This window comes from Rattus norvegicus, chromosome X, assembly GCF_021556685.1.
Source record: "Rattus norvegicus strain SHRSP/BbbUtx chromosome X, alternate assembly SHRSP_T2T, whole genome shotgun sequence".
Taxonomy (NCBI): domain Eukaryota; kingdom Metazoa; phylum Chordata; class Mammalia; order Rodentia; family Muridae; genus Rattus; species Rattus norvegicus.
The window spans coordinates 97,323,743-97,350,952 of NC_141554.1; positions in this window are offsets into that span (position 1 = coordinate 97,323,743).

The window sequence follows — 27,210 nt, forward strand, 5'->3', positions numbered from 1 at the left end:
CAGTGGAGCAAGAGTAATAACACCCACCCACAAAACTTTCAACCCTAAATGTATTCTGTTTACAAGAAATGCAGGTATGGGGGATGGAGCAGAGACTGAGGGAATGGCCAGCCAATAACTGGCCCAATTTGAGACATATGTCATGGGCAAGCATCAGTCCCTGACACTATTAATAATACTCTGTTATGCTTGTAGACAGAAGCATGTTGTTCTCTGAAAGGCTCTACCCAACAGCTGGCTCAGACTGAAACAGACACCCACAGCCAAGCAGTGGATGGGGCTTGGGGACTCTTATAGAACAATATGAAGGACTGTAGACTCCATAGGTGATAGAAACTCCACAGGAAAAACAACTGAGTCAACTAATCTGGACCCTTGGGGTTCTCAGAGTCTGAACGACCAAACAAAGAACACACATAGCCATACTTACGCATCCCTGCACATATGTAGCAGATGTAGAGCTTGGTTTTGATCTGGGTCCCAAACTGGAAAGGCTATTCAAAAAGCTGTTGCCTGAAACTTTACAGGATATACTTGTGTCAGCTCCACAGATTTTTTTCCATTATTTTCTAATTTGCTACAAAAACTGAACCAAATTTCCAGCCCAAACTTACAAAATCTTTTAAAGTCTTCCAAGAAGAAAAACAAAAACAAACAAACAAACAAGCAAAATGTCCCAAATTTTCACTGCTTTGATAAAGGAAAAGACAAAAAGCAACATGGAGAGAAAGAGGTTTATTTAAGCTTACATATCCTGATCAACATTAATAATGAAGAGAAATCAGGGCAAGAGTTTAAGGTAGAAATCTGGAGCCAGGAAATAAAACAGAGGCAATGGAGGAGTACTACTTACTGGCTTCCTTTTAATGGTTTGCTCAGTATACTTTCTTGTCCACAACAAGACCAAATACCCAGTGCTGTCACCTCCTTTAGTATGCTGCCTCTCCATCAAAGCAATTATGAACCAAAAGTGTGCCACAGAGGATTTTCTCTATTAAGATTCTGTCCTTGCAGATTTTTCCATGTTTGTTTCAAATTGACAAAAAGCAACATACACAGTGTCGTTTGTATGATAACCTTCTGGTGAAAAATATCCTACCCCTGGCCTATCTCTGAGCCAGAGACTTGGAAATTCTCAACCCCTTGACTCAGTATTAAAGGCCAAATGATATTTAAAAGTCGGTGGCCAAATAACACATCTGATTCACTGTACTTTTCTAGTAGCTCACTGGGCATGTTCCACTAGCTCATAATACATTCTCAAAAAAAGAAAAAAAAAGAAAACAAACAAAACGAAACCTACAAAAAACTTCTCATCCATGCAGACTTCAATTGTCTGTATTCCATGACAGAGGCAGCTATAATTCTGAGTCTTTTTTCAAATAAATCTTTTGTGTAAGGTTCTTTGCATTGTGAGACTTTGTGATATTTCTTGATTTCCAGTTGCCAAGATACAGTTGTACCAGAAAAATCATTACATAGTCTGATGTTCCCTTACCCAGAAGCAATCAAATGTCTATTGTTTCCTAGCTGTGGGGTAGGATTTCTCTTCCTCCTTGCTGAGGTGCTTGTCTTGTTTAAGTTGGGTGGGTCTTATAGATGCTGTCACAGTATCTGTGAAAAAAAAATATATATCTCCTGTTGTATCTGAGAAATGATGTTCCAACATATCTGGCTTTTTCTCGTCCTTCTTCCTCATATATTTCTGAGCTTTGAAGGGAAGGTGTGATAGAGACATATCATTTAGGGCAGAACACAGAAAAAAATTCCCTATCTCTGTGTTGCCACCTTAGGGTCTAAGGATTTATGAATAATCCAGATTGAAAACCAAATTCCAGCAAACAGAGATCTTTGTTCAAAGAGATGATGTATCAGGGAGATGGCTAGATTTGGGATCCAAACTATGTAAATAAGGGGGAAAAATAGAACAACCTTTTAAAGCAAAAACATTACAATAACAATGAAAAAACTCACAAACAAACCACAAATTTGGAGGGACAAGGACCACATTAGGGGACCCAACAGGTACATGTATGGTATATTTCTAACCATCTTTTTCTGAAGGAACACCCCAGACTCAAATAGTATGCAAAAGCAAGAAAAAAAATGTTCATTCTACAGAAATCAGCATGGAGGGGACAGCCATACCTACAAAATCACAACAAACAAACTCACAGGCTCCTTTTATGCACAACTAGGGGAATTTTAGGGCTTGGAAGGTCATTTCTACTATGATTAGCTAGGTAAGCAGTAGTTACAGTAGTACATTTCTAAATCGTTGCTAGATAAAGTTTATCATTTTTGGTCAGGCCTAGAAAACCTCCAGGAATTGTCCTGTCCTTGGACTGGCTATCTCTCTCAGGTAGATATTAGGATCATTCTGATTAATGGCCCATTTCCTGTGATTTTTTTCTGAGAAACTTTGATATTTTCTGGGGAAACAGAAATTTAGGCCTAATTACAAAATGGAGTAAATTTTAGTCAGACTTCTCTTTCACACCTGTCATCTTAAGTGAGTTAATACCTGTCAAATACCTCATATGGCTCTCCTGATAACTTGCCCTAGATTGACCCAAGATAATCAGAGCATCCTTAGCAGCTGCTGGGTTTCAGTCCTGACTGTGTACTAACCAACAAAGCATAAGTAAGATACTGTAGTTTAAATTCATATGGTACAACTGGGACCAGAAGTTGCTTCTGGGAATTCAGCTAATTCTTAGCATTCATGCCAGTTCAAAACTGTATACAAGACAGGGTCTTTGAAGCTAAAGTGGTCTCTGACAGTAATATGATCAGTTGTCTCAAGTTTCTGCTCTTAGAACGGTCTCTATACTTGAATTATGAGTCAATATAAATTGTATTATTCAAGTTGCTTTCCTCAAGGTGTAGGGGAAGTGAAGGAAACTTTGAGTGAATTTGTGAAGAGTTGATGGAGTTCGGAGTGAATGTGTATTGTTGACATGGACTCAACCATAACAAAGACCCAGTGCCTTAGACCCACAGGAATGACACAGCCTTGCTCATATAGGTCATAGGCAGAATAGGAAAACTCTTCCTTTGGTCTTCATGTAAATATTGATGACTTGTCTACAAGTATAGGAATGTTTATGACCAGTGTTTTCAAAAGCCACCAGCAGCTTCCTCCTCCAGTATGTTTACAGCTGGAGATTGTTTACAAGAGAGCCCTACCAAGACTAGCTAACTCCTCCCATTGTGTTATAAACTACAAAAGTGCTGAGATTCCAGGTTGTTGTGATGTAGGTGGGACTCCATGAGAGTTCACACAACTCATCTGACCTCAACTTTTCTGAGTGTTTATTCTGTGTGTCTGTTCTTCGTTCTTTGCTATGCCCATTCAGTTTTCTTGGACCACACAATGGAGAACACTGAACAGAGTATTTTATTTTATCAACTAAGGTACCATAAAAGAAAATAATTTACAGTTGCCCACCTACCAAAGAATGAAGGTATACAGACATTTGCCCTAAAACTATTTCACTTTTCTCTTATTGGAGCTCTGACCTCTACACTTTGGCTGATATTAGGTGACTTCAAGAATTGTAATAAAGCCAAATGATTATAGGATTTCAAAAATGATCTCCCCCAGATGCTCAAAGATTCAAATAAGCAGATTTAAGCACATAAATGAAATTGTTTGCAGAAGCAGCAATTATTCAAACTGAACTCCTACAGATAGAGATGTAAAGAGCAGAAGCTACAAAGATTATCAAAGCTTCATTAAAACAGTCAAAGAGGACAATTTTGATAGTTAAACTAAGGAAACAAGGTTCTTGTATTGGACATGATTATTTGCAGGCCCATAGTATCTTTGAAAGGGACTAGTATCGCTTTAGCCCAACTCCCCCAACCCCAGGACCATCTTCTCAACACTAAGCAGAGTTATTTGCCCATGAGGGATAAAGGTTGGGGAATAAGAGATAAAGACAGGAGATAGAGATTGAAGCAGAAGGAAGGGGAAAAGGTGGAGGAGGAAGGGGCATTTGTTTTAGGGAGACAGAGGACTTCCTGAAGTGGTAAATATTAAAAATAAAAACTCCATCTCATGCTAGCACCAGCACCAGCAGACCACATGGCACCAGTGGTCTAATTCAGCCAGCCAGACTCTCTGGCCCAGAGCTCTCAAAACCATCTCCCTGACTTGCTCAGTTCTCTCAGCAGGTTGCTTCCAGGCCAGCCCCATAGTCACAATCCTCAGTATCCAGGCAAAATCAAAACTGCAGAGGTTTTTAATTTATCAGTCAGATTGATACCATTAAATTCTCACTCCACAAAACATCCACACAATAAGCTCAGAGCCAACTGACATTGATATAAACTGCCAGCCTAGATAAAACAAATTGTCCTATAAGAATCCATCCCTTATAAGATTTCATAGGTACCTGTGGCTAGTTAGAGTCACACAGGTGTGGGTCATCCTGCTCCTCCTCCATCTTCTCTTCTTTCTCTTCTCCTCTCTCTCCAACCTCTTAAAAACTCTGACCCCACCTTTCTTTTTCACTGCCCAATCACAGACTTTGCCCTCACCTGCATATAAACATCAATCCACAACTTATTCTGGCATATGCCATAGCAAATGGTGGTGGAAAACTAAGGATGAGGTGTTTTATTTTAACTACGCTCATTAATTAGGTGAGCCAAAGGGGCCTTTTCATCCTTCCATTTCAGTGTTTCGATAGCTGTGCCTTGGTAGTCAGCCTCAGAAAGAGAAAGTAGACAAATAAGAGAAAAGATCTTGGAAGCTAGCTTTATGGATGTAATCTAGTGAATGTTAGCAGGGCAGATGGAATGGGGAAGAAGGACAAAACCAGGCAGAATCATGTTTTCCATGCTGGAGTTGGCTACAGTCCCTCCAGTATTCCTTTGTATACTCTCATTCTTCCATTACATTTTCAAATAAATTGAACACAATAATTTTTGAGGCATGAATTGGGTGACAGTGTTACATATATTATACTGAAACAGTACTCTCAGAATCACTTTAACACATCCGTGACTTTATACCAAACTAAACGTTAAGAAAATATAAGAAAACATTTGCTACATGACTAAGTAATTGATGCATTCCTTCTCCATGACTTGTTAGTAATGAGTTGACTGTTCTTTGGTACATTAATGTGTCAATAAATATTTACATATATTCTAAGGAAAAGAGAAATATTTACACATTGTCTGATTTGACACTATTAAAATACAAAGTAATAGCAAAAATGCTTTAACTTATTATGATATAACTACTTACTTGCCATGAAGTGTCTCATGATAAGAAACATGGATTAGCCCACAGAACAAAGTTAGGAAAGACTTTCCATAGATTCAAGTACTATCTGTGTGCAAGTAACTATTTTTTTTTATTTTTTTTTTATTTTTTTTTATTAACTTGAGTATTTCTTATATACATTTCAAGTGTTATTCCCTTTCCCGGTTTCCGGACAAACATCACCCTCCCCCCTCCCCTTCCTTATGAGTGTTCCCCTCCCAAACCTCCCCCCATTGCCACCCTCCCAGCATTGTCTAGTTCACTGGGGGTTCAGTCTTAGCAGGACCCAGGGCTTCCCCTTCCACTGGTGCTCTTACTAGGATATTCATTGCTACCTATGGGGACAGAGTCCAGGGTCAGTCCATGTATAGTCTTTAGGTAGTGGCTTAGTCCCTGGAAGCTCTGGTTGCTTGACATTGTTGTACTTTTGGGGTCTCGAGCACCTTCAAGCTCTTCCAGTTCTTTCTCTGATTCCTTCAACGGGGGACCTATTCTCAGTTCAGTGGTTTGCTGCTGGAATTCGCCTCTGTATTTGCTGTATTCTGGCTGTGTCTCTCAGGAGCGATCTACATCCGGCTCCTGTCGGTCTGCACTTCTTTGCTTCATCCATCTTGTCTAATTGGGTGGCTGTATATGTATGGGCCACCTGTGGGGCAGGCTCTGAATGGGTGTTCCTTCAGTCTCTGTTTTAATCTTTGCCTCTCCCTTCCCTGCCAGGGGTATTCTTTTTCCTCATTTAAAGAAGGAGTGAAGCATTCACATTTTGATCATCCGTCTTGAGTTTCCTTTGTTCTAGGGATCTAGGGTAATTCAAGCATTTGGGCTAATAGCCACTTATCAATGAGTGCATACCATGTATGTCTTTCTGTGATTGGGTTAGCTCACTCAGGATGATATTTTCCAGTTCCAACCATTTGCCTACGAATTTCATAAACTCGTTGTTTTTGATAGCTGAGTAATATTCCATTGTTTAGATGTACCACATTTTCTGTATCCATTCCTCTGTTGAAGGGCATCTGGGTTCTTTCCAGTTTCTGGCTATTATAAATAAGGCTGCGATGAACATAGTGGAGCACGTGTCTCTTTTATATGTTGAGGCATCTTTTGGGTATATGCCCAAGAGAGGTATGGCTGGATCCTCAGGCAGTTCAATGTCCAATTTTCTGAGGAACCTCCAGACTGATTTCCAGAATGGTTTTACCAGTCTGCAATCCCACCAACAATGGAGGAGTGTTCCTCTTTCTCCACATCCTCGCCAGCATCTGCTGTCACGTGAGTTTTTGATCTTAGCCATTCTCACTGGTGTGAGGTGAAATCTCAGGGTTGTTTTGATTTGCATTTCCCTTATGACTAAAGATGTTGAACATTTCTTTAGGTGTTTCTCAGCCATTCGGCATTCCTCAGCTGTGAATTCTTTGTTTAGCTCTGAACCCCATTTTTTAATAGGGTTATTTGTTTCCCTGCGGTCTAACTTCTTGAGTTCTTTGTATATTTTGGATATAAGGCCTCTATCTGTTATAGGATTGGTAAAGATCTTTTCCCAATCTGTTGGTTGCCGTTTTGTCCTAACCACAGTGTCCTTTGCCTTACAGAAGCTTTGCAGTTTTATGAGATCCCATTTGTCGATTCTTGATCTTAGAGCATAAGCCATTGGTGTTTTGTTCAGGAAATTTTTTCCAGTGCCCATGTGTTCCAGATGCTTCCCTAGTTTTTCTTCTATTAGTTTGAGTGTGTCTGGTTTGATGTGGAGGTCCTTGATCCACTTGGACTTAAGCTTTGTACAGGGTGATAAGCATGGATCGATCTGCATTGTTCTACATGTTGCCCTCCAGTTGAACCAGCACCATTTGCTGAAAATGCTATCTTTTTTCCATTGGATGGTTTTGGCTCCTTTGTCAAAAATCAAGTGACCATAGGTGTGTGGGTTCATTTCTGGGTCTTCAATTCTATTCCATTGGTCTATCTGTCTGTCTCTGTACCAATACCATGCAGTTTTTATCACTATTGCTCTGTAATACTGCTTGAGTTCAGGGATAGTGATTCCCCCTGAAATCCTCTTATTGTTGAGGATAGCTTTAGCTATCCTGGGTTTTTTGTTATTCCAGATGAATTTGCAAATTGTTCTGTCTAACTCTTTGAAGAATTGGATTGGTATTTTGATGGGGATTGCATTGAATCTGTAGATTGTTTTTGGTAAAATGGCCATTTTTACTATATTAATCCTGCCAATCCATGAGCATGGGAGATCTTTCCATCTTCTGAGGTCTTCTTCAATTTCTTTCTTCAGTGTCTTGAAGTTCTTATTGTACAGATCTTTTACTTGCTTGGTTAAAGTCACACCGAGGTACTTTATATTATTTGGGTCTATTATGAAGGGTGTCGTTTCCCTAATTTCTTTCTCGGCTTGTTTCTCTTTTGTATAGAGGAAGGCAACTGATTTATTTGAGTTAATTTTATACCCAGCCACTTTGCTGAAGTTGTTTATCAGCTTTAGTAGTTCTCTGGTGGAACTTTTGGGATCACTTAAATATACTATCATGTCATCTGCAAATAGTGATATTTTGACCTCTTCTTTTCCGATCTGTATCCCCTTGATCTCCTTTTTTTGTCTGATTGCTCTGGCTAGAACATCAAGAACTATATTGAATAAGTAGGGAGAGAGTGGGCAGCCTTGTCTAGTCCCTGATTTTAGTGGGATTGCTTCAAGTTTCTCTCCATTTAGTTTAATGTTAGCAACTGGTTTGCTGTATATGGCTTTTACTATGTTTAGGTATGGGCCTTGAATTCCTATTCTTTCCAGGACTTTTATCATGAAGGGGTGTTGAATTTTGTCAAATGCTTTCTCAGCATCTAATGAAATGATCATGTGGTTCTGTTCTTTCAGTTTGTTTATATGATGGATCACGTTGATGGTTTTCCGTATATTAAACCATCCCTGCATGCCTGGGATGAAGCCTACTTGATCATGGTGGATGATTGTTTTGATGTGCTCTTGAATTCGGTTTGCCAGAATTTTATTGCGTATTTTTGCGTCGATATTCATAAGGGAAATTGGTCTGAAGTTCTCTTTCTTTGTTGTGTCTTTGTGTGGTTTAGGTATAAGAGTAATTGTGGCTTCATAGAAGGAATTCGGTAGGGCTCCATCTGTTTCAATTTTGTGGAATAGTTTGGAGAATATTGGTATAAGGTCTTCTATGAAGGTTTGATAGAATTCTGCACTAAACCCGTCTGGACCTGGGCTCTTTTTGGTTGGGAGACCTTTAATGGCTGCTTCTATTTCCTTAGGAGTTATGGGGTTGTTTAACTGGTTTATCTGTTCCTGATTTAACTTCGATACCTGGTATCTGTCTAGGAAATTGTCCATTTCCTGAAGATTTTCAAATTTTGTTGAATATAGGTTTTTATAGTAAGATCTGATGATTTTTTGAATTTCCTCTGAATCTGTAGTTATGTCTCCCTTTTCATTTCTGATTTTGTTAATTTGGACGCACTCTCTGTGTCCTCTCGTTAGTCTGGCTAAGGGTTTATCTATCTTGTTGATTTTCTCAAAGAACCAACTTTTGGTTCTGTTGATTCTTTCTATGGTCCTTTTTGTTTCTACTAGGTTGATTTCAGCTCTGAGTTTGATTATTTCCTGCCTTCTACTCCTCCTGGGTGTATTTGCTTCTTTTTGTTCTAGAGCTTTTAGGTGTGCTGTCAAGCTGCTGACATATGCTCTTTCCTGTTTCTTTCTGCAGGCACTCAAGGCTTTGAGTTTTCCTCTTAGCACAGCTTTCATTGTGTCCCATAAGTTTGGGTATGTTGTACCTTCATTTTCATTAAATTCTAAAAAGTTTTTAATTTCTTTCTTTATTTCTTCCTTGACCAGGTTATCATTGAGTAGAGCATTGTTCAATTTCCACGTATATGTGGGCATTCTTCCCTTATTGTTATTGAAGACCAGTTTTAGGCCGTGGTGGTCCGATAGCACGCATGGGATTATTTCTATCTTTCTGTACCTGTTGAGGACCGTTTTTTGACCAATTATATGGTCAATTTTGGAGAAAGTACCATGAGGAGCTGAGAAGAAGGTATATGCTTTTGCTTTAGGATAGAATGTTCTATAAATATCCGTTAAGTCCATTTGGCTCATGACTTCTCTTAGTCTGTCTACATCTCTGTTTAATTTCTGTTTCCATGATCTGTCCATTGATGAGAGTGGGGTGTTGAAATCTCCCACTATTATTGTGTGAGGTGCAATGTGTGTTTTGAGCTTTAGTAAGGTTTCTTTTACATATGTAGGTGCCCTTGTATTTGGGGCATAGATATTTAGGATTGAGAGTTCATCTTGGTGGATTTTTCCTTTGATGAATATGAAGTGTCCTTCCTTATCTTTTTTGATGACTTTTAGTTGAAAATTGATTTTATTTGATATTAGAATGGCTACTCCAGCTTGCTTCTTCTGACCATTTGCTTGGAAAATTGTTTTCCAGCCTTTCACTCTGAGGTAATGTCTGTCTTTGTCTCTGAGGTGTGTTTCCTGTAGGCAGCAGAATGCAGGGTCCTCGTTGCATATCCAGTTTGTTAATCTATGTCTTTTTATTGGGGAGTTGAGGCCATTGATATTGAGAGATATTAAGGAATAGTGATTATTGCTTCCCGTTATATTCATATTTGGAAGTGAGGTTATGTTTGTGTGCTTTCATTCTCTTTGTTTTGTTGCCAAGATGATTAGTTTCTTGCTTCTAGGGTATAGCTTGCCTCCTTATGTTGGGCTTTACCCTTTATTATCCTTTGTAGTGCTGGATTTGTAGAAAGATATTGTGTAAATTTGGTTTTGTCATGGAATATCTTGGTTTCTCCATCTATGTTAATTGAGAGTTTTGCAGGATACAGTAACCTGGGCTGGCATTTGTGTTCTCTTAGGGTCTGTATGACATCTGTCCAGGATCTTCTGGCCTTCATAGTTTCTGGCGAAAAGTCTGGTGTGATTCTGATAGGTCTGCCTTTACATGTTACTTGACCTTTTTCCCTTACTGCTTTTAATATTCTTTCTTTATTTTGTGCGTTTGGTGTTTTGACAATTATGTGACGGGAGGTGTTTCTTTTCTGGTCCAATCTATTTGGAGTTCTGTAGGCTTCTTGTATGCCTATGGGTATCTCTTTTTTTAGGTTAGGGAAGTTTTCTTCTATGATTTTGTTGAAGATATTTACTGGTCCTTTGAGCTGGGAGTCTTCACTCTCTTCTATACCTATTATCCTTAGGTTTGATCTTCTCATTGAGTCCTGGATTTCCTGTATGTTTTGGACCAGTAGCTTTTTCTGCTTTACATTATCTTTGACAGTTGAGTCAATGATTTCTATGGAATCTTCTGCTCCCGAGATTCTCTCTTCCATCTCTTGAATTCTGTTGGTGAAGCTTGTATCTACAGCTCCTTGTCTTTTCTTTTGATTTTCTATGTCCAGGGTTGTTTCCATGTGTTCTTTCTTGATTGCTTCTATTTCCATTTTTAATTCCTTCAACTGTTTGATTGTGTTTTCCTGGAATTCTTTCAGGGATTTTTGCGATTCCTCTCTGTAGGCTTCTACTTGTTCTCTAAGGGAGTTCTTTATGTCTTTCTTGAAGTCCTCCAGCATCATGATCAAATATGATTTTGAAACTAGGTCTTGCTTTTCTGGTGTGTTTGGATATTCCGTGTTTGCTTTGGTGGGAGAATTGGGCTCCGATGATGCCATGTAGTCTTGGTTTCTGTTGCTTGGGTTCCTGTGCTCGCCTCTCGCCATCAGATTATCTCTAGTGTTACTTTGTTCTGCTATTTCTGATAGTGGCTAGACTGTCCTATAACATGTGTGTCAGGAGTGCTGTAGACCTGTTTTCCTGTTTTCTTTCAGCCAGTTATGGGGACAGAGTGTTCTGCTTTCGGGCGTGTAGTTTTTCCTCTCTACAGGTCTTCAGCTGTTCCTGTGGGCCTGTGTCTTGAGTTCACCAGGCAGGTTTCTTGCAGGGGAAAAGTTGGTCCTACCTGCAGTTCCAAGGCTCAAGTTTGCTCGTGGGGTACTGCCTAAGTCCTCTCCGCTGTGGCAGCAACCGGGAAGATCTGCGCCGCTCTTTCCAGGAGCCTCCGTGCACCAGGGTTCCAGATGGCGTTTGGTGTTTTCCTCTGGCGCCTGGATATGCACAGAGTGCAGTCTCTTATGGTTTCCCAGGCGTGTCCGCCTCTCTGAAGGTTCAGCTCTCCCTCCCACGGGATTTGGGTGCAGAGAACTGTTTATCCGGTCTGTTTCCTTCAGGTTCCGGCAGTGTCTCAGGCGCAGGGGTCCTGCCGCTCCCGGGCCCTCCCCTACGGGAACCCAGAGGCCTTATACAGTTGCCTCTTGGGCCAGGGATGTGGGCAGGGGTGGGCAGTGTTGGTGGTCTCCTCCGCTCTGCAGCCTCAGGAGTGCCCTCCTGATCAGGCGGTGAGGTCTCTCTCCCACGGGGTTTGGGAGCAGAGAGCTGCTGCGGTCCGGGATCCGCCGGTGTCGCAAGTAACTATTTTGACCATTTATCTTTCAAAGAGAAAAAAAATGAAATCACTGAAGCTTGTAAGTAGAGGTCTATAAGAACAGGAGACTAATTATTAACTTATATTATGAAACTATTTTGTGGTTAATTGAATAGGCACTGGAGTCTCTTATTTATTTTAAAGGTAAAGGGCATTATAATGGAAAAGTGAAAGGGCAGCTATTTTTATAACAAGTATCAATTAAAATCAGAAGAAAAACATTTAGGGTAGGCTCAATTTGCCATTGTATAAAAATAAAAAATAAAATTTATTATTCTGAATGTGAAATACTACTTTTGTTATTTTTCACTCCATGAGGCATTTTTACATTACCATCAAGAGCGCATTTTGAAACAAATATCCTGGCTATGATATATATGAGAATATATAAACTCTTTGGAACTAGCAAGATAATATAGGATTTTGCTATTGAAAATTTCTTCTGGTTTATTTTTAGCTATTTTAACACTTTAACTGATTTCTTCCATTAAATATATATTTCTATGTTTAAAGCATAATATTTTTAAGAAGAAAATTATTTGTTAACTATGAAAGGTCATGTTAAATATTTTCTGTTTTCTATATTTCTTGGACTAAAATTGATTTACAGATTTTTTTTCCATCTTTACTAAATCGGGTTTCTTTACATTTCAAATGTCATTCCCTTTCCTGGTTTCCAGGCCAACATCCCCCTAACCCCTGCCCCTCCCCTTATACGTGATTTTAACCGCCCAAAACTCCCCCCATTAGCACCCTTCCCACAACAATCACATTCACTGGGGGTTCACTCTTGGCAGGACCAGGGACTTCCCCTTCCACTGGTGCTCTTACTAGGCTATTCATTGCTACCTATGCAGGTGGAGCTCAGGGTCAGTCCATGTATAATCTTTGGGTAGTGGCTTAGTCCCTGGAAGCTCTGGTTGCTTGGCATTGTTGTTCATATGGGGTCTCAAGCCCCTTCAAGCTCTATCAGCCCTTTCTCTGATTCCTTCAACAGGGGTCCGGTTCTCAGTTCAGTGGTTTGCTGCTGGCATTCGCCTCTGTGTTTGCTGTATTCTGGCTGTGTCTCTCAGGAGAGAAATACATCCGGTTCCTGTTGGCCTGCATTTCTTTGCTTCATTCATCTTGTCTAATTGGGTGGCTGTAAATGTATGGGCCACATGTGGGACAGGCTCTGAATAGGTGTTCCTTTTGACTCTGTTTTAATCTTTGCCTCCCTATTCCCTGCCAAGGGTATTCTTGCTCCCCTTTTATAGGAGTGAAGCATTCACATTTTGGTCATCCTTCTTGAGTTTCATGTGTTCTGTGCATCTAGGGTAATTCGAGCATTTGGGGTAATAGCCACTTATCAATGAGTGCATACCATGTGTGTTTTTCTGTGATTGGGTTACCTCACACAGGATGATAATTTCCAGTTCCATCCATTTGCCTATGAATTTCATAAAGTCATTGTTTTTGATAGCTGAGGAGTATTCCATTCTATAGATGTACCACATTTTCTGTATCCATTCCTGAAGGGCATCTGGGTTCTTTCCAGCTTCTCGCTATTATAAATAAGGCTGCTATGAACATAGTGGAGCACTTGTCTTTTTTATATGTTGGGGCATCTTTTGAGTATATGCCCAAGAGAGGTGTAGCTGGATCCTCACTTAGTTCAATGACCAATTTTCTGAGGAACCTACAGATTGATTTCCAGAATGGTTGTACCAGTCTGCAATCCCACCAGCAATGGAGGAGTGTTCCTCTTTCTCCACATCCTTGCCAGCATTTGCTGTCACTTGAGTTTTTGATCTTAGCCATACTCACTGGTGTGAGGTGAAATCTCAGGGTTGTTTTGATTTGCATTTCCCTTACGATTAAAGATGTTGAACATTTCTTTAGGTGTTTCTCAGCCATTCGGCATTTGTCAACTGTGAATTCTTTGTTTAGCTCTGAACCCCATTTTATTAATAGGGTTATATGTCTCCCTGCGGTCTAACTTCTTGAGTTCTTTGTATATTTTGGATATAAGGCCTCTATGTGTTGTAGGATTGGTAAAGATCTTTTCCCAATCTGTTGGTTGCTGTTTTGTCCCAACAGCAGTGTCCTTTGCCTTACAGAAGCTTTGCAGTATTATGAGATCCCATTTTTCGATTCTTGATCTTAGAGCATAAGCCATTGGTGTTTTGCTCAGGAACTTTTCACCAGTGCCCATGTGTTCGAGCTTCTTCCCCACTCTTTTTTCTATCATTTTGAGTGTATCTGGTTTGATGTGGAGGTCTTTGATACACTTGGACTTAAGCTTTGTACAGTGTGATAAGAATGGATCGATCTGCATTCTTCTTCTACATGCTGACATCCAGTTGAACCAGCAACATTTGCTGAAAATGCTGTCATTATTCCATTGGATGGTTTTGGCTCCTTTGTCAAAAATCAAGTGCCCATAGGTGTGTGGGTTCATTTCTGGGTCTTCAATTCTATTCCACTGGTCTATCTGTCTGTCTCTGTACAAATACCATGCAGTTTTAATCACTATTGCTCTGTAATACTGCTTGAGGTCAGGGATAGTGATTCCCCCAGAAGTCCATTTATTGTTGAGGATAGTTTTAGCTATGCTGGGTTTTTTTTGTTATTCTAGATGAATTTGCAAATTGTTCTGTCTATCTCTCTGAAGAATTGGAGTGGTATTTTGATGGTGTTTGAACTGAATCTGTAGATCGCTTTTGGTAAAAAGGGCCATTTTTATTATATTAATCCTGCCTATCCATGAACATGGGATATCTTTCCATATTCTGAGATCTTCTTCAATTTCTTTCTTCAGAGGCTTGAAGTTCTTATTATATAGATTTTTCACTTGCTTGGTTAAAACCACACCGAGTTATTTTATATTATTTTGGACTATTATGAAGGGTGACCTGTTTCCCTAATTTCTTTCTCAGTTTGTTTCTCTTTTGTGTAGAGGAAGGCAACCGATTTATTTGAGTTAATTTTATACCCAGCCACTTTTCTGAAGGTGTTTATCAGGTTTAGTAGTCCTTTGATGAAACTTTTAGGATCAGTTAAATATACTATCATATCATCTGCAAAAAGTGATATTTTTACTTCTTCTTTCCAATCTGTATCCTTTGATATCCCTTTGTTTTCTGATAGCTCTGGGTAGGACTTCGAGAACTATATTGAATAAGTAGGTAGAGAGTGGGCCGCCTCGTCTAGTCCCTGATTTTACTGGGATTGCTCCAAATTTCTCTCCATTTACTTTATTGTTAGCTACTGGTTTGGTGTATAAGGCTTTTATTATGTTTAGGTATGGGCCTTCAATTTGTGTTCTTTCCATAACTTTTATCATGAAGGGATACGGAATTTTGTCAAATGCTTTCTCAGCATCTAATGAAAGGGTCAAGTGCTTTTTATCTTTCAGGTTTTTTTTTTTTTGTATAGTTGATTACGTTGATGGTTTTCCATATATTAAACCATCCTGGCATCCCTGGAATGAAGCCTACTTGATCATGATGGATGATCATTTAGATGTGCTCTTGGATTCGGTTTGCAACAATTCTATTGAGTATTTATGTATCGATATTCATAAGGGAAATTGGTCTGAAGTTCTCTTTCTTTGTTGGGTCTTTGTGTGGTTTAGGTATAAGAGTAATTGTGGCTTCATAGAAGGAATTCAGTAGTGCTCCATCTATTTCAATTTTGTGGAATAGTTTGGATAGTATTGGTATAAGTTCTATAAAGTTCTTATAGAATTCTGCACTGAACCCATCTGGACCTGGGCTCTTTTTATTGGAAGACTTTTAATGACTGCTTCTATTCCTTTGGAGTTATGGGGTTGTCTAAATGGTTTATTTGTTCCTGATTTAACTTTGGTACCTGGCATCTGTCTTAGAAATTGTCCGTTTCCTCCAGATTTTCAATTTTGTTGAATATAGGCTTTTGTAGTAGGATCTGATGATTTTTTGAATTTCTTTTGATTATTTTGTTATGTCTACCTTTTCATTTCTGATTTTGTTAATTTAGACACCGTCTCTGTGTCCTCTGGTTAGTCTTGCTAAGGGTTTATCTGTCTTGCTGATTTTCTCAAAGAACCAGATTTGGTTCTGTTGATTCTTTGTATAGTCCTTTTTGTTTTTACTTGTTTGATTTCATCTCTGAGTTTGATTATGTCCTGCCTTCTACTCCTCCTGGGTGTATTTGCTTCTTTTTGTTCTAGAGCTTTTACTTTTGCTTTCAGGCTGTTGATACATGCTCTCTCCTGTTTCTTTCTGTAGGCACTAAGAGCTATAAGTTTTCCTCTTAGCATAGGTTTCACTGTGTCCCATAAGTATGGGTATGTTGTACCATCAATTTCTAAGAAGTCTTTAATTTCTTTCTTTATCTCTTCCTTTACAAGGTTATCATTAGGTAGAGCATTGCTCAACTTCCATGTATATATGGGCGTCCTTTCTTTACTGTTATTGAAGTCCAGCTATAGCTTGTGTTGGTCTAATATTATGCATCGGATTATTTCTATCTGTCTTTATCTGTTGAGTACTGTGTTATGACCGATTATATGATCAATTTTGGAGAAAGTACCATGAAGTTGTGAGAAGAAGCTATATCCTTTTTTTCTTTTAGGATACAATGTTCTATAAATATCTGTAAAGTCCATTTGTTTCCTGACTTCTGTTAGTCTGTCTATGTCTCTGTTTAATTTCTGTTTACATAATCTGTCCATTGATGAGAGTGGGGTGTTGAAATCTACTATTATTGTGTGAGGTACAGTGTGTGTTTTAGCTTTAGTAAGGTTTCTTTTATATATGTAGGTGCCCTTGTATTTAGAGCATAGATATTTAGGATTGAGAGTTCACCTTTGTGGGTTTTTCCTTTGATGAATATGAAGTGTCCTTCCTTATCTTTTTCGATGACTTTTGGTTGAAAATCGATTTTATTAGATATTAGAATGGCTTCTCCAGCTTGCTTCCTCAGACCATTTGCTTGGAACTTTGTTTTCCAGCCTTTTACTCTGAGATAGTTACGTCTTTGTATCCGAGGTGTGTTTCTTGTAGGCGGCAAAATGTTGGGTCCTCATTGTGTATCCAGTTTGTTAAACTGTCTTTTTATTGGGGATTTGAGTCCATTGATATTGACAGATATTATGGAATAGTTATTGTTGCTTCCTGTTATATTTGTATTTGGATGTGAGATTATGTTTCTTTTTGCTTTTCTTCTCTTTGTTTTGTTGCCAAGGTGATTAGTTTCTTGCTTTTTCTAGGGTGTAGCTTGCCTCCTTATATTGTGCTTTACCATTTATTATCCTTTGTAGTGCTGGATTTGTAGAAAGATGTTGTGTAAATTTGGTTTTGTCATGAAATATCTTGGTTTCTCCATCTACGTTAATTGAAAGTTTTGCTGGATACTGTAACCTGGGCTGGCATTTGTGGTCTCTTAGGGTTTGTGTGACATCTGTCCTGGATCTTCTGGCTTTCATAGTCTCTGGTAAGAAGTCTGTTTTTAATTCTGATAGTTCTTCCTTTATATGTTACTTGACATTTTCCCTCACTGCTTTCAATATTTTTTCTTTGTTTTGTGCATTTAGTGTTTTGACTATTATGTGACGGGAGAAGTTTCTTATCTAGTTCAATCTATTTTTAGTTCTGTAGGCTTCTTATATGTTTTTGGGCATCTCTTTATTTAGGTTAGGTAAGTTTTCTTCTATGATTTTGTTGAATATATTTACTGGTCTTTTGAGTTGGGAGTCTTCACTCTCTTCTTTACCTATTATCCTTAGTTTTGATCTTCTCATTGTGTCTTGTATTTCCTGTATGTTTTGGGCCAGTAGCTTTTTTCGTTTTATTTCATCTTTGACAGTTGTGTTGATGATTTCTGTGAAATCTTCTGATCCTGATTTTCTCTCTTCTATCTCTTGTATTCTGTTGGTGATGCTTGTATGTACGGCTCCTTGTGTCTTCCTTTGGTTTTCTATATCCAGAATTTTCTCCCTTTGTGCTTTATTTATTTCTTCTCTTCCCATTCTTAATTTATTCTCACGGTTGATTGTGTTTTCTTATAATTCTTTCAGGGATTTTTGTGTTTCCTCTCTAAGGGCTTCCACTTGTTTATTTGTGTTTTCCTGTATTTCTCTAAGGGAGATTTTATGTCTTTCTTGTCGTCCTCCTTCATCATGATCAAATGTGATTTTAAATCTAGATCTTGCTTTTCGGGTGTTTTTGGATATTCATTGTTTGCTTTGTTTGTAGAATTAGGCTCTGACAATGACATCTAGTCTTGGTTTCTCTTGCTTTGGTTCCCGTGCTTGCCTCTAGTCATTAGCTTGTCTCTGGTGTTACCTTGTTCTGTTATTTCTGTCAGTGGCTAGACCGTCCTATAGGGCTGTGTATCAGGAGTGCTGTAGATTTCCTGTATTCTTTCAGCCAGTTATGGGAACAGAGTGTTCTGCTTTCAGGTATGTAATCTTTTCTGTATACTGGCTTTCAGCTGTTCCTGTGGACGTGTGTCCAGAGTCCACCAGACAGGTCTCTTGGAGGAGAAAATTTGGTCTTACGTTTGGTTTTGGGCCAGAAGTCGCTGCTCGGGGCTGTGGTCCAGCGCTCCATTAGGGTAGTAACCAGAATGTTCTGAGTCTTCTTCTCTGGGGTCCCTATGCACAGCGGGCCCGGATGGTGCTAGGTGTTCTCCTCTAGAGTCTGAAATGTGGGCAGAGAGTAGTCTCCTCTGGTTTCCCAGGCCTGTTTGCCCCTCTGAAGGTCTAGGTCTCCCTCCCATGGGATTTGGGTGCAGGGAGCTGTTTGACCAGATCCCTTCAGATCCGGGTGGATTCTAGACCTCAGGGCTCCTGCAGCTTGAGTGCCCCTATCTTCCAGTTCCCAGAGGCCCTATACAGTTTCCTCTTGGCCCAGGGATATGGGCAAAGGTGGGCAGTACCGGCGATCTCTCTTGCCCTGCAGCCTCAGGAGTGCCCACACATCTGGATGATCAGCTCTCTCTCCCAAGGTATATTGGGCCAGGATCCTCGAGGTTCAGGTGCCAGAGAGAAACCAGAAGTGTCTGGTCCCAGAGGAATTTTGCCTTTATGTGTCCTGAGTCCACCAGGCAGGTCACTTGGAGCAGAAAAGTTAGTTTTACCTCTTGTCTCCGGCCTGAAGTCACTACTCGGGGTTCAGTTTCTGCTCCCTGTGAGGCCAGGAACCAGAAGGGCCTGCTCCACCCTGATTTACAGTCTTAAATGCTATATGATTGCCATATGAATGCATACAGATAAAATAATTTTAAAACAGCATATTTCTTAGTATAAGCCATTTCATGACCAAAAAATTATATTTATAATTGTAATTTCTTAGCAATTGAGTCCCCTAATACCTGAGCCATTTAAGCAAAAAATATGTTAGTAGTTTCAGGAGAAAAATTATTTAAGATAATTTTGCATTGTTACAAATTATGTTTAAAAGAGAAAGATATTACTTAGTAAGGAAAAATGCTAATTTTTCACTAACTCATTAAGATAGTATACTTATGAAATACTAAATATACTATATGGTATGTCAAAATGGTCAAATATATAATGTTCGAAGTTTTTTAAAATGGTGATGAATTTCCTTTGCAGTTATATGATTATATTTTTTATCCTTCATTTTGAACATAGTGAGTCAAGATTAAGGAAAAAATAATGTGTTTTCTATGAAAAAAAAGAATTATATCAATTTAAGTATCAACTTTTATCTTCATAATCATACACACTTTTACTAAAGCCAAAAATAAGACCAAAAGAAGTCAAAATTCTGAAAAAGAATTTTTAAAACTTTTATGTTCATGAGTGTTTTGCCTGGATGCATATCTGTGTGCCACATGCACGCCTTGCTCCCCTGGAGACCAGAGTTTTCATTGGACTCCCTGGAACTATAGGTACAGATGGTTGTAAGCTGTTATGTGTATGGGAGTAGAACCCATGTAGTCTGAAATAATAGCAATTGATTTTAAGTAGTGAGCTACCTCATCTCCCCCACAAACATTTAAAAATAGTAAAGAGTGAATGAATAAATAATCAAACAATTGGATCAAAAGTAATATTTCAATTTGTAATAGACAGTATCAAGAAAAAAGTATATAAGCATATCCACAAAGAAATATACTCCAACTATTCATACTATTCTCCTTTTAAAGATTTAAATATTCTTTTTCCATGTTTGTTTATAAAACAGAATGTGTCTATTAATGAAAAATGTTATTTTGCTAGTGATTTACTAACAAAAATACAAAGGTTGGCAACAATTTATTATATAAAGGATTCATTATGTTGGTGTTAAGGAAATATTTGAGGCCACCATATGTCCAGATGACAAGTCTTAAATATGTCTGTAATTAGAAACCCATATGTTTATCATACCATGAAAAACTCAGATCCAAAAACCAGGCTCTTTCATATGAGAAAGGGTATAAATTCAGTTTGGGAAAACACGTACAGATTCTTTCCCTAGGTCAGCAACTAAAATACACACACACACACACACACACACACACACACACACACACACACACATATATATATATATATATATGTATGTATATATATACTTTCTTCTTTATAATGATTTTAATATGTCACTTTTATTAATTCTTTGAGAATGTTATACAATAATCTTTGAAGATATCCCAAAGTCAGCTCATGCTACATCCAATTTCTCTATCTTTTCCTTCCTTTCCAATCAACCTCAAGTTTGTTTTTATGTTAAAGCACATTTAGTCCTATATGTGTTGTGAATTACACTTGAAAGAAAGTTGGGTCTACCCTGGTGTTTTGTCAATATATCAGGGAACACATCACTAAAGAAAACTGATTCTTCTTCTTCACTTAGCTTTCAAATGCTAATAATTCCTCAGTAATTTATGGGATTTCATGCTCCTTGTCCCCCTCTCTGCTACTATGCATACTGTCACAATTGCTTGAGATCATATGTGCATCTTTCCTGCTGTGCCTGAAAATCACCCTTTGTTTCCTGTTATATACCACCTCTGCTGTTAAGTCTTTCCTTTTTCTCTTCCACAGAAATCCCTGTACATTGAAGAAAGAGTGTCACATTGAAAGCTTTACATATAGTTTCTTTTTTGCTGCAGGCTGACACTTTGAGGGTGTCTTTGTTAATTGGCATTACTATAAAGATAACCTTCTCTGATGAATACTGTGAGATTCTCAGACTAAGTCTTACACAGTAAATTATTACGAGTTGTTTTAAAGCTATTTGCTTGTAATCATCTTACAATGTAAAGAAGGATACACAATACTTTCTAAAATTTTAATTTCACAATTACTGGACGTTATCACCGGGCAATATGGTAAAGAGGAAATTAACCACAGGAGAGATCAAAATTGGTCTAATTAATACTTGTGTCTTGAGTTTACACATTACAACTGTAAAGTTTACTATTTAAAGTTGTCAATAGAGCAGTAAGAAGGTATTGTAATTTTTTAAAAAGCAAAATACAGGAGGTGAATTTTCAGGAGACCTTTATTTACCAATGTGTAAATTAGAGAATGGATTTTCAGAATTAGTTTCACATGACCATTTTATAGAAAAGTAAGGTGGGCACAAAGATCTTGAAATGGAATTATGATGTGATTAATTATAATGTATTGTTATATGAATTAATCTTGACCCGTGGTTACTGTCAAGGATTTCAATTGTTTTCAAATCATCCAATTAAAATGGGTGACTTTGTCTTATATGTTAAGTACAGGATTAAAAAAGGAAGTGAGGATGTTGAATTATTTAGGCAGGAATTAAACATGTTGGTGATAACCATGTGCTACAAAAAGGATTTTTTTGTTTATTTTTTTGTTTGTTTGTTTGTTTTTTATAAGCAAGGCATCCAGGTAGTTAGATTTTTTCCTTTGGCTCTAACAAGAGAACTTCTTTCATTATTCAAAAATGTAATGGCATAAAATAGTAATAGAATGTGTAGCATCAAAATAAGAAAAACTTTGGAATACTTGCAGAATACCTATTTTACTATATTGGGGCTACTAAAATAAAATATTTCTTTCTGGGAGGCTTTTCAATTCTTTTAATTTTTTTTTCAGATAATAGTACAATTACATTATTGTACCCTTCCTAAACCTCCCTTTATTTATTTATTTTTTCGGAGCTGGGGACAGAACCCAGGGCCTTGCGCTCCCTAGGCAAGTGCTCTACCGCTGAGCTAAATCCCCAACCCCTAAACCTCCCTTTAAAGTCTCCCTTATTTTACCTCCTTCTTTTTCACAATCGTGCCCTTCTTGTTTTCATTTTTGTTATCCATAATATATTATTTATATATATACTTCTAAGTACATAAATGCAGTGTTATTGTTAATATGTTACTTTTATGTGTATTTTGAGGGCTGAACATTTGTTATTGTTTAACCAGTTGGGATGCTCTTCCCTGGGTATGATTGTTTGTTTTGTTCTTAGCATTCTTTAGTTGTATCCAGTTTTCTGAGCTGGAATGTATATACTAAATTTTTTCTCCATCACATTAACATGCATACTGGAGTTGTCTTTGTTGATCTTATGTTTATGCATGCATACTGTTGAGATTTTATCGGTACAGTTTCTGATATTCTTATTAGACACAGTCTCTACGATTTTTCAATCTTGTAACCTTTCTACCCCTACTTCTACAATAATCCTTGAGCCTTATGTGTAGGAGTTATGTTGTACATATATCATTTCTGACTGCGTGTCAAAACTGCAGTTTGATTGGTTGTAGTTTTCTGTAACAGTCTAGAGCTACTGTGAAAAGAATTCTCCTTGTTAAGGGAACAAGATTATACTTATCTTTAAATGTGCATACATATTAATGAGTTTATCAATTTTCATATTCAATCCCTTCTAACCACCTTTTTTTTCCTTTTTCTGGTCCTCTTCCTCCTCCAAAAGTGTTCTGCTTGTCATGTATATGAATCTTCAGAGTTTGACACATTTAACTGAATATGATGATATCTAAGTATATCTTTTTTTTATTATTATTATTAACTTGAGTATTTCTTATATACATTTCGAGTGTTATTCCCTTTCAAAGTTTCCGGGCAAATATCCCCCTCCCCCCTCCCCTTTCTTATCGGTGTTCCCCTCCCCACCCTCCCCCCATAAGTATATCTTTCAGAAATGCAACTATTATGTTTTACTTTATAGCCTGCTAAAATTGCATTGTACATGTATATCAGATGTTCTATATATCTTTTCATTTGTTAACGAACATATTGGCATGTATAATATATCAGCCATTATAAATAATAAAGCAATAAACATGGATGAAAGTTCCTTTTTTTATATACCTGGAAGCTTCCATGTAGAGTGGTTCTATTTTTATTTTTTTGACAAAATTCTATACTGATTTCGATAATCATTTTGTAAGTATCAATAGTGTTAAAGGGTACTCTTTTTTTTTTTTTTTTTTTTTTGGTTTTTTTTTTTTTTTTTTTTTTTTTTTCGGAGCTGGGGACCGAACCCAGGGCCTTGCGCTTCCTAGGTAAGCGCTCTACCACTGAGCTAAATCCCCAGCCCTAAAGGGTACTCTTGACACGTATCTGAGACAACACTCATCATTTATTTTCTTTATGATATTATTCAAAAAAGCATAAAACAGTACTTTACAGTAGTTTTTCCCTTGCACTTTCCTGATGGCTAAGGATGTAGAATTCTTTTCAAATGTTTATTGGTCATTTGGTTTTCTTCTTTTAAGAACTGTGTATCATGGTATGCACTCATTGATAAGTGGCTATTAGCCCAAATGCTTGAATTACCCTAGATGCATAGAACACATGAAACTCAAGACGGATGATCAAAATGTGAATGCCTCACTCCTTCTTTAAAAGGGGAATAAGAATACCCTTGGCAGGGAATAGAGAGGAAAAGATTAAAACAGACACAGAAGGAACACCCATTCAGAGCCTGCCCCACATGTGGCCCATACATATACAGCCACCCAATTAGATAAGATGGATGAAGCAAAGAAGTGCAGGCCGACAGGAGCCGGATGTAGATCTCTCCTGAGAGAACAGCCAGAATACAGCAAATACAGAGGCGAATGCCAGCAGCAAACCACTGAACTGAGAATAGGACCCCCGTTGAGGGAATCAGAGAAAGAACTGGAAGAGATTGAAGGGGCTCGAGACCCCTTATGAACAACAATGCCAAGCAACCAGAGCTTCCAGGGACTAAGCCACTACCTAAAGACTATACATGGACTGACCCTGGACTCTGACCTCATAGGTAGTAATGAATATCCTAGTAAGATCACCAGTGGAAGGGGAAGCCCTTGGTCCTGCTAAGACTGAACCCCCAGTGAACGTGATTGTTGGGGGGAGGGCGGCAATGGGGGGAGGATGGGGAGGGGAGCACCAATTAAGAAGGGGAGGGGGAGGGATTAGGGGGATGTTTGCCTGGAAACCGAGAAAGGGTGTAACACTCGAAATGTAAACAAGAAATACTGAAGTTAATAATAAAAAAAATAAAAATAAATAAAAAAGAATGGGTAAAGTTAAAAAACTAAAAACAAAACAAAACAAAACAAAAAAAAAAAAGTACGGTGTGCATTTACCCAGTTACTGATCAAGATTACATCTTGGTTTCTTTTTTTTTTTTTATTTTAAAATTGGATTTTTTCTAGCTATTACACCATCTGATTATATCGTTATCAAAGATTTTTTCCCCATTTTTAGAAAGTTCCTTCAACTGATTGTTTCTTATTCTCTGGAGAACGTATTTAATTTGATGTAATCCCATGTCTTAATTCTTATTTTATGTCTGGAGCTATTGTACTCTTTTACAATAAGTCCTAATCTATGTTTATATCTTAAAATCTTTCCCTATGTTTTTCTCTGTCTCAGAGTTTCAGAACTTGCATTAATATACTTGGTCCATTTTAAACTAATTTTTGTGTTGGATAATAGATATAGGCCTAACTTTATACCTTCATTTTTGATGTAAAAATCCAGTTTTCCTAGAAACATTTGCTAAAGACGCTATGGTTTCTGGTCACATGTACTTAATAGATTATCATGAAAATCTTAGGTGCTTGTAACCGTGTGACATTACTTCTATTCATTCTGTTTTAGTCAATTGTTCTAGATGTCTGGTTTCTGCCAATAACTGTTTTTATCAGCATAGCCCTATTATAATTTGAGATCAGAGATTTTTGTTACTTTCAGCATTGCTCTCTATAATTATAGTGCTATGCTATTTTAAGCCTTTTAAAATAAGACAGAAAAATTTTAAGTTATACAATGAATATTTTTGAATTTTGATGGTAAATACATTATATCTGTAAGTCAATTTTGATGATAAAAATATTTACAAAATATTTATGCACAAGTATAGGAGGCCTTCAAATTCTGGTGTGTTGTCAATTCAAATAATTTTCTTTACTTTCTGAACACTTTGTTTATGAACATATTCCTATCTATAGAAAGTGACTTCCAAAAGAAGAAGAATAATTTTTCATTATACATAATTGTCTCTAATAAATAGTACAGTTATTCTATGCTGTATAGAGTAAATATCACAACAATTACATTTGCTGGATGTGCGAATCCACAATTTTCATCCCATTATGTCTACTAAGATATTAAGCATGAAATAAATGCTAAATTTTTGAGATAATATTACCTTATAGAACACTTAATGGTATTCATAATTGACAACTGGTTCAATAGACATATTTACATTGCTTTATATAATATTGCACCTTATCAATAATATTGGTCTTACTAAAATTTACCATTTTATGGCTCAGTGATTAAGAATGCTTAATGCTCTTTCACAGCACTGGAGTTTGGTTCCCAGAACCCATGTCCAATGTCTCCCAAATACATGTAACATGAGTTCCAAGGGATCTGATGCCCTTATCTGGCTTCTACAGACAACTCCACTCAAGATACATACCCCAACAAAGACACAGATAATTTTTTTTAAAATGTTGGCCTGCTGATTTAAAATCAGTAGCATGAAAACGAATAACTGATAATTGAAAGATTAAAATAAATGTAAGTATAAATAATTTATAATAACTGAATTATAGTAAAATTGTTCTATCAGCGCCATTAGGAAACGAAATACTGATTTATTGTCTTATTGCAATACTGATTGTATGTACCATAGTTGCTATATCTAGTAGCTGATGATGGTACTTAAATATAGAGAATATAATATAAGAGATGCCATCCTCAATCTTAGAGATCGAGCCCTAGCTATGGTTTTTTTTTTTTCAAAACATGATTTAATGTAACCAATGCTGTTATCAATATTGTTATATAGATGAGGGTTGCCCTGAACTTCTAATAATCCTGGCCCTAAATTTTTGAATTCTGACATTATAGTTGTGCACCACAGCAGAAGGGTATATATAACACTGGTGATATAGATTGTACATAGGGTGTCATGTGTGCTAGGTAATTGAGCTACGTTACAGACCACAGTATAGTTTTTTAAGATTATCATTATTCCTACATTCATTTAATTTTTATTTTTCATAATGTACTAAATATTTGACTCAAATGACATAACACTGATGGGGTTGTAGTAGAAAACAAATGCACTTCTCTGTTAATGCACAAATAAAGCCATTTTTCATCTATTATAGCTTTAATATTTATAATTTTTATACCTGTGGTATAAGTTTAAATATCTTATTACTCCTTGATGCAATCTGTTGACTGTTTACTGTAAAACAAGGTACTTATATCAATATCACTAATCCCATTTATTTAGCATGTCCCTTTCTATTGAAAATATTTATATTGATATTTTAGTTTCTTCTAATAGTGAAATATCAATTCATAATAAACATTTATTTCTTGTTTTTTAGATTTTTCAGAGTTTTCTTAACTCCCCTCTATCTAAAAAGGAGTATTAGAATTCAAATTTTGTCTTTATTACACATTTCTACCACAGAGCTTCTATTTTCTGTCAGCTACAGTTTATTTTCATGGCCAATATACTTTTTTTTACCAAGATTGACATTATTTACATTTCTAATTAAAGTCATTGTCTTAATATTTTCCTACTGTGAACACAGACAATAATCAAGACATGACTTATAAAGGACAACATATATTTGGGGTGGCTTACAGATCCAGAGGTTCAGTCCAATATCATAAAGGCAGGAGCATGGCAGCATCCAGGTAGGCACGGTGCAGGAGGAGCTGAGAGTTCTACATCTTCATTTCAAGACTACTAGCAGAATGCTGACTTCCAGGCAGCTAGAATGAGGATTTTAAAAGCTCACAACCACAATGACATACCTACTCAAATACGTTCAAACCTTCTAATAGTGCAACTTCCTGGTCTAAACATATACAATAATCACGGTCATAATGAAATATTTCATTATCTGTTAACACATACATATTCTAAATCAATATACATATTTTTGATATGATACTATGCAATTATT